The 15,742-nt window shown below is 41.1% G+C and overlaps 1 pseudogene; it reads right to left on the reverse strand.

Moving 5' to 3' along the window:
• LOC103352042 (eukaryotic translation initiation factor 3 subunit C pseudogene) overlaps positions 1-15,386 on the reverse strand; it is a 32,118-nt pseudogene extending 16,732 nt beyond the window's left edge.
• Positions 15,387-15,742: the final 356 nt, after the last annotated feature.

Here is a 15,742-nt window from a genome sequence, read left to right on the forward strand (position 1 = left end):
ATGGTAGAACTGTTCCCATCTGCATTCAGGGGCTGAGCACTCTCCCTCAAGTCCCAGCTCTGGCGAGCCTAGGAATTATTCCCCAATCACTGGCCAACTTCAAGTGAGATGGACCTCTCCTGGTAGCTGTTCTCATCGGTTCCTAAACTCTAACTTTGGTTGCCTTGAATCTGGCTGTCATGGCCATCTCCTTGTGATTTGTGTAAACCAGAGTAAGGAAGACTCAGGCTCTTTTTCTGGTACTGACTGAATTTGGGAAATCATTTCAGTTCTGTTTTTTAGTACTGGTGGGATTCATTGACTGAATGCTAACTCTAGTACTAGGAGTTTTGGACACAAAACTGAGCAAAGAAAAAGTGCTGCCCTTGAAGTTGTCACAATTTAGACAAATCATCGAGCCACCATAAAACAAGGTGATGATTTTGGGAATGAAGTCGCACCTATGCTGTTGGAGAGGAGAAAGAAGAGACTAATGCTAACCAAGCATTGTGGAGGAGACTCCTAAGTTTTTCTTTGAATCTATTCAGTCTTTCCTACTTCTTCTTAACAATGGAATCTGCTGGTATCTAATTGGCTACATGGCCTTGTACTTCATTGTAGAGATGGGGCCTACTTCAGACTAATGAATAGGAAGGGAAGTGCTGTATTCTACTGCTGAGTCACAACCTTTGCAAAGGGAACTTCTGTCTTCAACTCACTACCTTTCCCCCAAATTGAGTCTAACAGACACATGGTGTTCATGGCCCAGTCTTTTATTGCCTGGGAGAAACCCATACCCCCATGCAGGCAGGTGGGGTGATCATTTAGAGGTAACCTGGGTTCCTGTATGATCTTGTAGAAATGAGGCAGGGCCATCACTGTGAAGCGATGGGTAAAAGCCTCCACCTGTGGTGACAACATTGCATTTAGCCTCTAGGTACTTTTCTGCTCCACTTCTGATCCAGCTTCCTGCTAATGAGGCTGGGAAAGCAGCAGAAGATGGACCAAGTACTTGGGCCTTTGCACCTACATGGGAGACCCAGATAAAGCTCCTGGCTCCCAGCTTTGGAGCCACCCAGCTCCAGCTGTTGTGCCCATTTGGGGAATGAACCAAGAGATGGAAGATTTCTCTCTCTCTCTCTCTCTCTCTCTCTCTCTCTCTCTCTCTCTCTAACTTTGCCTCTCAAATGAATAGAATCTTAAACAAAAAGAAAAGAAAAAATAATGCAATGCCACCTACTTCCAGACTGATAAATGATCATATCAAAAAGTAAATGTCTTTGATTTGAACTATTGTATTTAAACCCTGTCTGTTATTATAGCCCATACCCTGTGCCCTAAGTAACACAGAGTTCCCCAGTGAAGAATGGATTAATACTTCCGTCATATCTTGAATGATAGGAAGGGCTTCCCAGGGTGATAGGTGTGAGAAAGTAAATCCAGGGGAAAAAAACATATTAAAAGATTTAGGGACATGATGGGGCCAGTGCTGTGGTGCAGTGGGTTAAAGCTTTGGCCTGAAGCGCCCATATGGGCACCGGTTCTAGTCCCAGCTGCTCCTCTTCCAATATAGCTCTCTGCTATGGACTGGTATAGCAGTAGAAGATGGCCCAAGTCTCCTAGGACTCCTGCACCCACATGAGAGACCCGGAAGAAGCTCCTGGCTCCTGACTTCAGATCGGCGCAGCTCCGGCCATTGCAGCCATCTGGGGAGTGAAGCAGCAGACGGAAGACCTCTCTCTGTGTCTCTACCTCTATCTGTAACTCTGTCGTTCAAATAAATAAAATAAATCTTTTTAAAAAAGATTTAGGGACACGAGAAAGAATAATTTTTTTAAAGATGTATTTATTTATTTGAGAGGTAGAGTTACAGATAGTAAGAGGGCAGACAGAGAGAAAGGTCTTCCTTCCATTGGTTCACTCCCCAAATGGCCTAAACAGCTGGAGCTGCACTGATCCAAAGCCAGGAGCCAAGTGCCTCTTTCCAGCCTCCCATGCAAGTGCGGGGGCCCAAGCACTTAGGCCATCTTCTATTGCTCTCCCAGGCCATAGCAGAGAGCTGGATTGGAAGAGGAGCAGACGGGACTAGAACCAGCGCCATATGTGATCCTGGTGCTGCAGGCAGAGTATTAACCTCCTGCACCACCATGGCACTGGCCCGAAACGGAAATTCTTAATGCTCTGGATTTGAAATTGAGTGGGGAGGAGTTGACATCATAGAGGAGCAGGAGAGAAAAGATGGGAGAATTTAGCAGCAATCAACTCACAGAGGACATTCCAGACTATCTGAATATGGACTTTATTACATTGGCATTGGTGTGCCCTGCAGCATTTGAACAAAGTGAAGATCAATATGGTCATATGTCCTAAAAATTATGTCCTTTCTTGTAAAATACAAGAAATGAACTCAGTAGCAAGGCCTAATAAATGCAGTATTCTATTGTATCTTCTGGGGTTCATTTCCACAACTGGAAACTAGATAAGCTCTAGACCAGTGGTTGGCAAAGTATGACCCACAGGCCAAATTTCAGATCCTCTTTATTTTTGTTAATAAATTGGTATTGGAATATAGTCACCATCATTTGTGTGTGTATTATTCATGACTGTGTTTATGTGACAATGCTAGAACTGAATAGTTGCAAAGAGATCATATATATTTACTCATTGACTGTTTATAGAAATTTTCTTATAGTTGGTCTTCACATAAGATTTTATTTGTAAAGAGATTCTCTTTGAAAAGGTAGTTTAATAGCAACCAGTTTGGATGATCTTTAGGATCCTGTCTAGCTCCAAGGAGTCATAATAACACATTCCCTCATTGAACAAATATATGCTATGTGCCTACCATGTGTAAGGTGCTGAACTAGACAGAGCAATGCAAACAGGAACTTAACATCTTTCTCACAGAGCTTACAATATAGCAAAGCATTTTACTTCCAGAGTGATTGATTCCATTTACTAACACACACACACTGTAGCAGGCCATATAAGTTTGCCAGAGTTGTCATAACGAAACACTAAAATTTGGGGGGCTTAAACAAAAGAAATTTATTTTCTCAGTGCTCTGGAATTCAGAAGTCTGAGATCAAGGTACAGGCCAGCTTTGTTTCTCCTGAGGCCTCTCTCCTTGGCTTTCAGACAGACACTGTCTTTCTGCGTCCTGCCAAGGGCTTTCCTCAGTACATGTGCATGTCTGCATACTTTTTTTATAAGAACATTGTTTCATTCATATTCGATTAGGGCTCAACCACATGACTTCATTTTACCTTAATTATTTCTTTTTAATTTAAGTTATACAAGTTTCATGTATTTCATATATACAGATTTAGGAACATAGTGAAACTTCCCCTGCGACCCTCCTTCCCTCACATGTTCCAACCCTTCCTCCTTCTCTCTCTCATATTCCCCCTTTTAATTTTTGCAAAAGATATATTTCCAGTTTACTTAATGATCATATAGTTAACACTACACTAAATAACAAGAGTTCAAAAAATACTATGAAAAAAAAATCACTGTTTTTCAATGGAAAAGAAAAGGGCTGTAAACAATCATCCAATCTCAGAATTACCTCTTTAATAGCCTTATCTCTAAAAACAATGAACTCCAAGGTAATAAGAGTTAGCGCTTCTACATAACTCAAAACACAACACAGGCATTGTATTACATATAAAAACAAAGAAACTACAAAAAGAAACATGGCCCCTACTTTTGCAATCTTTACAGGATAGTGGGAGAGCCAAGGTCCTACTTAAATTGAAATCATGAAAGAACACAGTACTCTAGGAGCTTAAATTCAAATTGAAAAGTAAAACACATTTACTAATAAATGCTACACAAGTATTTGGAAGAAATATAGAGTTAGGACTTGAATAAAAGGAAGTATATACTTCCTCCCTTTTTGTCTTTTATAACATGGGTCTTTGTTAGGGCTTTTGTCTTCCCACCCAGCAGTAAACTCTCAACACAGTGATGCTGCAAGGGGTGAGGAAGGTGATAGAAGGCTTAGGGCACGAGAAACTGGAGCTAGCAGTTCTAACTACTGCGCAGCATCCCTTCTGCGAGACCCACACTCTCCTGACTGACATTCCTAATATTATCACAGATCATTGCTAGTTCTTGCCTTTGAGCCAAACGACCCCAATTCTTCAACTCAGCACGGTGCAAACTCATACTATGTAAGAACTGGAAGGAGCTTTAGGATGCTAGAAACTGAGAGGCAACATGAATGGGATTTAGGGAGAACTGGGCGTCACTAGAACAGTAATGAATTTTGTGAACATGTGCATTTTGTTATGTATAGAGTCCATGTTTCTCACTACCTAAGGATTCATGTCACTTTTGGTTGAATACTGTAATCAATACACAATTCTTCTTAAGTGCTGAAACTTAACTGAAAAGTGATCGCTGTTAAATATAAGAGTGGGAATAAGAGAGGGAAGAGATGTGCAATTCGGGACATGCTCAAGCTGACTTACCTCAAACAGTAGAGTTAGAAACATACCAGGGGATTCCAATTCAATCCTATCGAGGTGGCATGTACCCATGCCATCTCACTAGTCCCAGTGATCAATTTCTGTTCACATTGATCGTAATGATAGGACTAAGAACCAAAGGGATCACATAAACAAGAATAGTGTCTGCAAATACTAGCTGATAGAATAAAAAAGGGAGAGAATGATCCAACATGGGAAGTGAGATACACAGCAGACCCATAGAATGGCGAATGTCCTAACAGCACTCTGGTCTCATAATCAGCCCTTAAGGCATGCGGATCCGGCTGAAAAGCCCATGAGAGTATTTCAGGCATGGAAAGCCAAGACACTCTGGGGGAAAAAAAAAACCTAAATGAAAGATCTCCGCGAGTGAGATCCCAGTGGAAAGAATGGGTCATCAAAGAAGGAGGTACCTTTCTCTGAAGGGAGGAGAGAACTTCCACTTTGACCATGGCCTTGTCTAAAAATGATCAGAGTCAGTGAACTCAGGGGGCTTCCATAGCCTTGGCAGCTCATGACAAGAGCCTAGGGTGATTACTGATGCCATAAACAAGAGTGTCAATTTGTTAAGTCAACAACAGGAGTCACTGTGCACTTACTCCTCATGTAGGATCTTTGTCCTTAGTGTGCTGTACATTGAGATTTAATGCTATACTAGTACTCAAACAGTATTTTTCACTTTATGTTTCTGTGTGGGAGCAGACTGTTGAAATCTTTACTTAATGTATGCTAAACTGATCTTCTGTATATGGAGAGAATCGAAAATGAATCTTGATGTGAATGGAAGGGGAGAGGGAGTGGGAAAGGGGAGGGTTGCGGGTTGGAGGGACGTTATGGGGGGGAAGCCATTGTAATCAATATTCTGTACTTTGGAAATTTATATTCATTAAATAAAAGTTAAAAAAAAAAGAAAACCTTCAAAAGACTTTCTTTCATTATACTTAGAATAAAATCTATTCTTAATACCAAGCCTTGGCCTTGTACAATCTGACCTCATCTTCTAGCCCCTTCCCCTTAATTCACCGAACCACAGCTACTCTCCCAAAATACTACAAAAACACAACAAATAAATCCGTGCTTTAGGAAATCTGTGTAGCTCTTGCTTCTGCCTAGAAGGCCCTGCCAAAAGTTTGTGTCTGACTGTTTCCTTCTGATAAGTCAGCTATAAAATTTAACTATCACCTTCTTCACACCCAAAGGATTAACTTTCCCGATGATTGTTAATTATATGATCCTCATAATTCTGTTTTGCTTTCTTATTATTCCCTAACACAGTCTTAAGTTATCTTCTCTATTTTTGTTTAGATATTTCTCTTTTTATAAAGATTTATTTATTTGAAAAGAAGAGTGACAAGACCCAAGGAGAGAGAGGGAGAAAGAATGATTTTCCACCCTCTGGTTCACTCTCCAAGTACCCACAACAGCTGGAGCTGGCCCAGAGAAAAGCCAGGAGCTCAGAATTCCATCCTGGTCTCCCAAGTGTGTGGCAGGGACTCAAGTACTTGAGTCATCATCTGCTTTTTCAGGCATATTAACAGAAAGCTAGATGGGAAGTAGAGTAGCAGGTACTGAAACCAGAACTCTGATATGGGATGCAGGTGCCCAAAGTGGCAGCTTAAACCTACTGTGCTACAATGCCCAACCACCCCTACTTACTTACTTCAACCCACACTTACTAGAATGTAAGTTCTGTGAAATGAATGACTGTACTTATTCCTGTTGTATTAGTACCTGGAATTTTTATCAGGCATATAAAGGTGCTCAGTATATATTTGATATATAGATCCTCAAAGTGGTCCATGATTCATTATTGCCTCATTAAACAAACAGCAAAGTATAACTGAGAAATGAAAATTGCCTTAAAATCTCTTCATTTTTAAAAATTAGGCTCAAAGGAGTTTATTCAACTTGGGATGTAGAACTTGGTTTGGCGCGAGAAAAATAGGATGCCTACCCCCAGAAGGCTACCTCCGTTATCCTGCCTCCGTACACTGCTAGCAGCATTGGATTTACTTTGATTTCTTGTGTGGCATCAGGCAGCTCATTTCTTGCTGTTCTTTGGAAGCAATTGCTATATTTCCTGTTATTAGTTATTACCAATCCAAACAAACACTTTAGTTTTCCCAAACTCTAGAAGGAGGTATTTTTAAAAAGGCCATCTTAATTATACATAAGCAATGGAGAATCACAGAGGACTCATTAACATAATAAACAGAAGTCTTTGCCAATATCCCACATGCAAGGTAATATAAAAACAGCCATTATTTGCTGCTCAGCAACTGCCTGGTTTCTTTTGCAAGGACTTCTCCCTGCTGACTAAGTTTGGGAACTTTATTATCTGTGCATACCTCCATCTGATGGGATAGAGGAAGCTTCAAAAAAGCAGGTAGCTCTTAATCTCTGCATTGAGAAACAGGTAGAAATAAGACCAGGGACACTGAGTCTAAAAACATAGGCATAGGAGTTAGGCTAAGTGGAAAGATGGGAAGAGCATAACCCTGGGATCTGAGAGACAAGAGATCTAATTGTAGTTTCACCACTGGCTGGCATTGTGTCCTTGAGCCAGCGGGACAACCTCTCTGAGTCTATTTCTTCTTCCATAAAATAGCACTGTTCACTATCTCACTGGGTGATGAAATAATTATGCATATATCCATCTCCCAGCACAGTGCCCAATATATCCTCAGAAACATGAGTTCACTTTTCCCTAAGGAGAGTCATTTAGTGCTGTGCTCAGCATTTTCCCTTACTCTCTACATCTTATTCTAACTTGAGAAGTTGACCTGACGCAATTCTTGCTGGGGCCGCAGGGCCAGGTCTGGAAGCCTGCAGGCTCTGAGCATAGCTGCCTGCCAGTTGGCAGGGAAGAATGGTGTGCTGGAGTGGGGATTAAACTGTTGCCATTGGAGATGGTAACAGATGCTTCCTGGTTGAGGCTGAGTTGGCTAAATCAGGGCTCTGTGGTTTGAGACAAAATCCCAATTATTTCCAATTAGGAGATTGCAACGACAGCTGCTCTTAACCCAACTGCTCCTCACTGTTGTGGACTTGGCCTCATTCAGTTTAGGGCTGTAACCAGGTCTTGAGATTTCTGAGAGCATTCCCAACACGCACCACATTTGAGTTATTTAAAACAGTGTCTCTAAACTTAAGGTCCCAGGCTGGCGTCATGGCTCACTTGGTTAATCCTCCGCCTGTGGTGCCAGCTTCCCATATGGGCACTGGTTTCTAGTCTCGGCTGCTCCTCTTCCAGTCCAGCTCTCTGCTGTGGCCTGGGAGGACAGTGGAGGATGGCCCAAGTGCTTGTGTCCCTGCACCCTCATGGGAGACCAGGAAGAAGCACCTGGCTCCTAGCTTTGGATCAGCTCAGCACCGGCCATAACAGCCATTTGGGAAGTGAACCAACAGAAGGAAGACCTTTCTCTCTGTCTCTCTCTCTCACTGTCTATAACTCTGCCTGTCAAAAAACAAAATCTATAAACTTAAGGTCCCATACCCCTTAGCTTAATGGTAGTCCTGGGCAGTAGTAAAGGTCAGTAAAAGAAGAAACAGGCTTGATTTCCCACCAACCATGTGCTTACTGTTTGACCTTCGGCGTCTGGGTCCTCTGTTTTCTCATCTGAAATGAGATGGTCATTTGTGTGTGGTTTGCTGATGAAAGTGAGCTGCCCAGTGTGAAAGGAATTTTAAATGGGAGGGACTGATATCATTGGCAGCTCCTTTCCAGTGAACTCAAGCCTGATAATGCCAATAGAGGGGGTATAAAGTCTAAGAACAGGCACTATGAAAATACACTGGAAGGTTGAAGCCAGGCATTTTAACCTCTCTGAATATTCTTAGTATCTTTCAAATGGAAGTAAAATTAAGAACAGGATGCCTGCTGCAGAGTTTTATGAGTGTAATGTGTATCCCTTGGTAAACTGTAAAGTGATGTGTACACATGAGCAATGATTATTATATTCTTAGGGGTTTTCTTTTTGGTTGGCACCAGTCAAGTCAGCTGAATGCTCTGGGCAAGAACAATCTGTTTTCTTTCCTCTTGGCAAAGAACACAAAAGACAGAGCAGCTCTTAGAAACTGGGGCAGGAGAGAAAACTTTCTCTCTCTCTCTCTTTCTCTTTCACACACACACACACACACACACACAAACACACACTACTCACTCACCCCTATACACAGTTCCTCCACAGATTCCCAGAAGTCCAGCATCCAAAATGCAGTAGTGGAACTTGGGAAGTGGCCTCATTTCCTAACCAGTTTCTGTATCCCTAGTCCTGGTGCTCACTGTTCATTGCCCAGATATAGTTAAGATCTAAATTAAGAACAAGTCCCTGGCTCCAGCAGGCATTGTCACATTGTGTAGAGCTTGAGACTTGGATCTGAAATGACTGACTCTGTCATTTCGTTATCCTCCTCCACCCCCAAGTCAATTAGTCTTCAAGCTGTGTTAATTTTATGTCTTAAAAATCTCTCCTATCCACTGACTTCTTTTCAATCCCTCTGACACTGCCTGGGTCAGGCCACCACAGCCCTCTTCAATCTCCCCTCTACTCCCAGAAGAGCCTCCTTTCCAGCTTCCCTGTCTCTACTCCAACTTTCATTTAATATGAGTTTGTTCACTCTGTAACCCCAGGGACCTTTTTAAAATGCAGAATCACTCTGCTTAAAACTCATCAAGGACTTCCTGTTTGTCTACAACACTAGACAAATGCCTTAACACAGCTCACAGGACTCTGCATGATCTGGGTCTACCTGCCTCACCTCTGCAATTCTCCCTTTTGTTCTCTGAGCTCACAAAACTCCTGTCTCTTTACAGAACCTTTTCTCCTGACTTTATTCATATAAGGTCTTTCCTCTACCAAGATTGCCTCAAAAAACCCATTGTCCCCTGTTTAAGTTGCCCTGCCTCCCACCAATTAGCCCCCTCCTCCTTCTACGGATAGCAGGTCACAAGTCTTTCTACCATGGGCATTTTTCTCAGGTTCTCAAACTGGGTTAAGCTCTGTCCTATGCATGTTCATGGCCCTCACGCTTTTCTGTGTACCTTTTATCTCAGCCTGCCGTTACATGTGTGTTTCTGCGATAATCAATATCTCACAAACTTCTGAGCATCAAGAGGACAGCGTCATATGTTTGCAGACCACACAGTCCTAACTTCTTACACAGTACATTACCCAAATATTTTTGAACGAATGAACATGAATCTGGCCAATGTATGTATCATCCCTCATGTTTCTCCTTCTTCATCTGCAAGAGTGAATTTGTAATCTTATTTTTCCAGTATGGAAGAGACAAATGTAATCCCCAATCTGATAAGAATCATGCCAATGAAACATCACTGTCTGGACCAGTGCAATGCTGACTGAGCAGCAAGGGCAATGGGAGCTGGGCATTGTTTGGGTTTCCTTGCCAGTTGTGCCACTTGTTAAATTCCTTTAACATGTTAGACTCAGTTAATTCACCTTCAGAGTTGAATAATAATGCCAATATTATAGAAGCATTATGACTGTCAGGGTTTATGATCAAAAAGCAGTCTGCAGAAGGTCCAGAGCATATTAACTACTCAGAAAACTATATTGTCATTGCAACTACTACTTGTGCTATTATTGGAGATATTCAAGGAGTGTCAGTTTCTATTTTGCCCCATTTCTCACCTCCTTTAAAGATGCTTTCCTCCAAAATTTAATTGGCAATATTCTCCTTTTCTGACAATTATATACATTATGCATGTTTAATTCAGTGCCATAAAATGTGTATATGTGGTTATTCACTAATTAAAATGTTTGCAAGTCTTACCCCTCTTTAAGGACAAGGGCTATTGTATGAATTCTTTGTATCACCAGCTTCATCTATATCAGTGCAAGGCATTCATTAGTTACCTGATAGATGGATTGGTTCAGGAGATACTAGGAATATTAACTCAGTAATTCACACTTAACCAATCTGAATTTCCAATTGATGGGTAGGAAGTTTAAGACTCCAAAGAAAGAGAAGCTAAGAGTACAAACTCAGGGTCTTTAAACTGAAGGGGAAAATGAAGTGTTTTCTGAAGAATTTTGGTATCAATTTATTATTAGTCTTCTGTAGAAATAAAATAATTCAAAAAGTAGAGTGGAGTTACATCCTAAACAGATTTGACTTGGAGGATTTTCCAGGCATGGTGTGAAGAGGTTGATGAATCCTCTGCCAAAACAAGTGTAAAACTAAATGCATTAAATTTACTCAAATGTCAATTCTATAAGAGAGCAAAAGAGAGAATGTTAAAATGAATTATATTTGGGAAATATTTTAATAGTCCATTTGACAAGCATACATGCCAATGTGCCTGTGTTATTCAAGGTCTAAGTTTAAGATGTTCTTGAATCAAGGTTTGAACCTGTTACCATAATGAGTGTATTTCTGGTATTTGAAAGAATATACCACGAGATCTCAAAGAAGTCAGCCCTGAAGACAAGAAACAGTACTGCATCTTTATGGATTCTAAGCAGTAGAACATGGTAGACAAAAGCATAGTGTCTGGGGCCAGACTAATTTCACGGCCAGAAATGTTAATTACTAACAATAGGACACCAGACAAGAGACTCAACTATTCTGTAACTCAGTTTACCCATCTATAAAATGGTAATGATAATTGGATTTCCTCAAATAATTGAGCTCATTGATATATGAAGTATCCAGCAGATGGTAAGCACTATATATGCATTGGTTAAAATTGATACTGTTTCAGAGATTTTAAAAAAATAATTTCAGGGGCAGGTGTTTCCAGTCAGTTAAGACATTCATGTCCTATATTTCGGAGCTGAGTTTTATGCTTGGCTTCACTCCTGACCCCAGATTTCTGCTAACACAGGCCCTGGAAGGCAGCTGGAAGTGGCTCAATTGACTAGATTCCTACCACCCATGTGGGAGACCTGGATTGCAATATTCAGCCTCAGCTGGTAACTGTTGCAAGTATTTTTGGATGGAACCAGTAAATGGAAACTCTCTCTCTCTCTCTCTCTCTCTCTCTCTCTCTTCTCTCTCTCTCTGTCTCCCAGTCTCTATTTCTATCATCTCTGTCTCTATCTCTAATCCTATCTCTAGCCCTGTATCTATTGTATGTCCCTCTGCCTCTCAAATAAATACATAAAACTTTTGAAAATGATAATTTATATCATAAACAAATTTTTATTTTTTCAACATTTATTCATTTTTGTTACTTGAAAGGCAAGGAGAGAGAGAGAATTTTGTACGTGCTGTTTCACTTCCAAATGTGCACAAAAGTCAGGAATTGGCCAGGTTGAAGTCAGGAGTCAGGAATCTATCTGGGTCTCCCATGTGAGTAGAAGAACTCCAATGCCTGAGCCATCATCCAATGCCTCCTAGGCATATTAACAGACAACTGGATCAGAAATGAAGGTAGGTGAGACTTAATCCTTGTTACTAGAATATGGAATATGGGTGTCCATGTTTATTGCACCTCATTTCACAATAGCTACGATATAGGATCAACCTAAATGCCTGTCAACTGAAGACTAGATAAAGAAATGGGATATGTACACCATGGAATACTACAGTGGTAAAAAAATGAAGTCTTGTCATTTGCAACACGATGGATGAAACTAGAAAACATTATACTTAGTTAAACACACCAGTCCCAAAAGGACAAATAACATATGTTCTGTCTGATCTGTTCTAATAGAGTACCTAAAATGTAATGTATTCTCAGAATCAGCCCCTAAGGCCTGACTGAAAACACCATGGGAGAACTTAAGGCATGGAAAGCCAAGACATAATGGCAAAAATGGTTCTACATGAAGGATCTCTGTGAGTTAGACCCCAGTGGAAAGAAGGGGCCATCAAAGAAGGATGCACTTTTCTCTGAATGGAGGAGAGCATTTCCACGTTTGTGAACTCTAAAGGCTTCCATAGTCCTTGGCAGCTCATGTCAAGAGTCTCAGGTGATCACTGACCTCATAAATAAGAGTTTCAGTTATTAAATCAACAACAGGAGTCACTGTGCACTTACTCCTCATGTTGGACCTCTGTCCTTAATGAGTTGTTAAATGAGAATTAATGGTAAAACTTGTCTTCAAACTGTACTTTGTATTTTGTGTGTTTGTGTGCATACAAATAGTTGAAATCTTTACTTAGTATAGAGTTGGTCTTCTGTATATAAAGTCAACTAAAAATGAATCTTAATGGAAAATGGAATGGGAAAGGGACTGGGAGGTGGGATGGGAGTGGGGGTGGAAAGGCGGGAATGGGGGGAAGAAACACTATATCCCTAAAAGCTGTACATATGAAAATTTATATTCAATAAATAAAAACCTTAAAAAAGGTAACATATAGAAGTGAAATTAACACTTTGAGATGTAATAACTTTGAATAGCCCTTGTCTCGACTGCTGAGGAACACTTTTTTTTTTTTCCATAAATTTTGTTGAAGCCAGGGCCAGCGCTGTGGCACACTGGGTTAATGCCCTGGCCTGAAGCGCCTGCATCCCATATGGGCACTGGTTCTAGTCCTGGCTGCTCCTCTTCTGATCCAGCTCTATGCTATGGCCTGGGAAAGCAGTAGAAGATGGCTCAAGTCCGTGGGCCCCTGCACCCATGTGAGAGACACAGAAGAAGCTCCTGGCTCCTGGCTCCTGGCTTCAGATCGGCGAAGCTCCGGCCATTGCGGCCATCTGGAGAGTGAACCATTTGACGGAAGACCTCTCTCTCTGCCTCTCCCCTCTCTCTCTGTACCTCTGACTTTCAAATAAATAAATCAATCTTTTAAAAAATTTGTTGAACTCTTTACTTAGTATAAAGTTACTCATATGTATATAAAATTAATTGAAAATAGATCTTAGTAAAAAATAAGAATGGGAATAAGAGAGGGAAGAGGAAGAGGGGTGGGAGTGTGGGTAGTAGGGCAGGTACAGTGGAAAAGATCACTATATTCCTGAAGTTGTAAAGTTATATTTATGAAATTCATGAAGTGTGTGTTCCTTAAATAAAAAATTCCTGGGGGAAAAAAGACAAAAATAAAACAAGTAAAATAAAAAAAACTTGATCCTTGTCTCCTACATGAGTGACAGGGGCCCAAATACTTGGGCCATCTTCTGCTGCTTTCCCAGGTACATTAGCAGGGAGCTGAATCAGAAGCTGAGCAGTCAGGACTCAACCTGCACTTCAGTATGGAATGGCAGTGTCACAAGTGGTGGCTTAACCTACTGTCCCACAATGCTGGCCTATCCATTTATTTTTCAAAAGTGCTGTAATCCTGAGTTTTCATTAATTCCTCCTTTCTGGGTACCTCCAGTGTAATCTGAAATAATATGGAAGATTTCTTCTACATTACTCAGCATGAACTCTAATTAGAGCATCTGTGACTCACTATGTGCCTTGTAGCCACTGTGCCAATCATCAGCGGCAACATATGGAGAAGAGGTGGCATTTGGAAGGAAACAAAGCATAAAAACTTCAAAGTTCTCTAGACTCAGAGACCCTGAGTTCAAATCCAAGATCTACATTTAAGTGTATGGCCTTGGGTGGGGTAATTAATCTCTGAACCTTAATTTACTAATCTAGAAAATGAGGGATGATGATAACATATGTTTCCTGAGATTCATTGAGATAATGAATTGATATCATTTGCACAACAGAACTGACTCATGAGAAGAACCAAATAAATACCAGATAGTATTACGAAAACACTGACACTTACATCCTAATGTGAAAACCTCAGTTGCTTTATATTCATTTAGGTATTGTTTACTGGGCTAAAAGAAACTTAATCAATCCAGGAGACTGATCTTTCAGAAGAGTCTATTCCAAGACACATCCTTCCTGTTCACCAGGATCATTAAAAATGGGTACTTTTGTTTGTATGCATCTGCAATCTTCTCTCCCCAAGCACTATAGAAGCTTGTAGGTCAAGGATAGTTTAACTGAGAGGCATTTTAAGACCATATGTGCACATAGGTCTTGCCAGCAATTCTTTTAGGAAATGGTACTCACCAGTCAACTGAAAATCAGACAGATGCCAAAATGGAGGTCAATGTGTTCACTGCCCTAGAGGAATAAAGAAATATGTGGAGATGATCTTAGAGGTTCTGAGATGTCACCCCTGATCCTCTTCATCTGTCAGAATCCCATGATTTTCAAAACTCAACTAAGAAGCCACCTTCATGTGAAATTATCCCTGATCATTTTATGGGATAAATTGAATATTTTCTTTTTTAAAAAATAAAGGATTATTTATTTATTTGAATATCAGAGCTACTCAGAGAGAGAAGGAGAGGAAGAGAAAGAGAGGTCTTCCATCTGCTGGTTCACTCTCCAACTGGCCGCAATGGCGGGAGCTGTGCTGATCCAAAGCCAGGATACAGGAGCCTCCTCTGGGTCTCCCACAATGGTGCAGGGGCACAAGGACTTGTGCCATCTTTTCCTGCTTTCTCAAGCCATAGCAGAGAGCTGGATGGGAAGTGGAGCAGCCAGGACTTGAACCAGTGCCCATATGGGATGTCGGCACTGCAGGCGGCAGCTTTACCCACTATGCCACAATGTTAACCCCTTGAATACTTTCTTCTCTGAATTCCTCTGCACTTCTTCTGGCCATGTTCTGTGAACCTTTCCCTGCCTCTCACATGACTCACTGGACAAAAAGCTCTCACATGACTTACTGGACAAAAGCTGTGTATTTCTTTTTAAAATAATCAATATTTTAAGAGAAAAAAATTCTCAGCTGCTTGTTCACTCTCCAAATGTTCACTATGGTGAAACTCAATCCAGAGCTCCTACATGGGTGTAAGGAACCCAATTACTTGAACCATTAACAATATCTCCCAGAATCCTCACTAGCAGCAGGAGGGAGTAAAGAGCTGAGGCCAGGTCTTGAATCCCCGTACTCCACATGTGTAACAGCTAGGCCAAATACCTGCCACATGATAGCTGTATATTTCTTGTTTCCTTGCAAGGAGGAAGGAGACCAGAACTGTTAAAAGCATTCAAATGGGAAATTCCAAGATGGTGGATTATGGAGTGAAATGCTTTGCTAGGCTAGGGATACACAGTAAGGAAAGAACTGTATGAAGTGCATTCTTAGGGAAGAACTGGAGAGAAAACAGCACTGGAGGTCCTTCAAGAAGAAGAGAAATGGTGTGGACCTGTTTGGAAGGTGAGGATGTGCAGCACAACATGGACACAGCTGCAACAGCCAAGAGCCAGAGCAAGCAGCAGTTTAGAGATGGAGGTGAGGCCAGACTGCAGCAACCCATGGTGATATAGCCATAGGGAGAGCAC

The sequence above is a fragment of the Oryctolagus cuniculus genome, chromosome 1 (assembly GCF_964237555.1).
Source record: "Oryctolagus cuniculus chromosome 1, mOryCun1.1, whole genome shotgun sequence".
Taxonomy (NCBI): Eukaryota; Metazoa; Chordata; class Mammalia; order Lagomorpha; family Leporidae; genus Oryctolagus; species Oryctolagus cuniculus.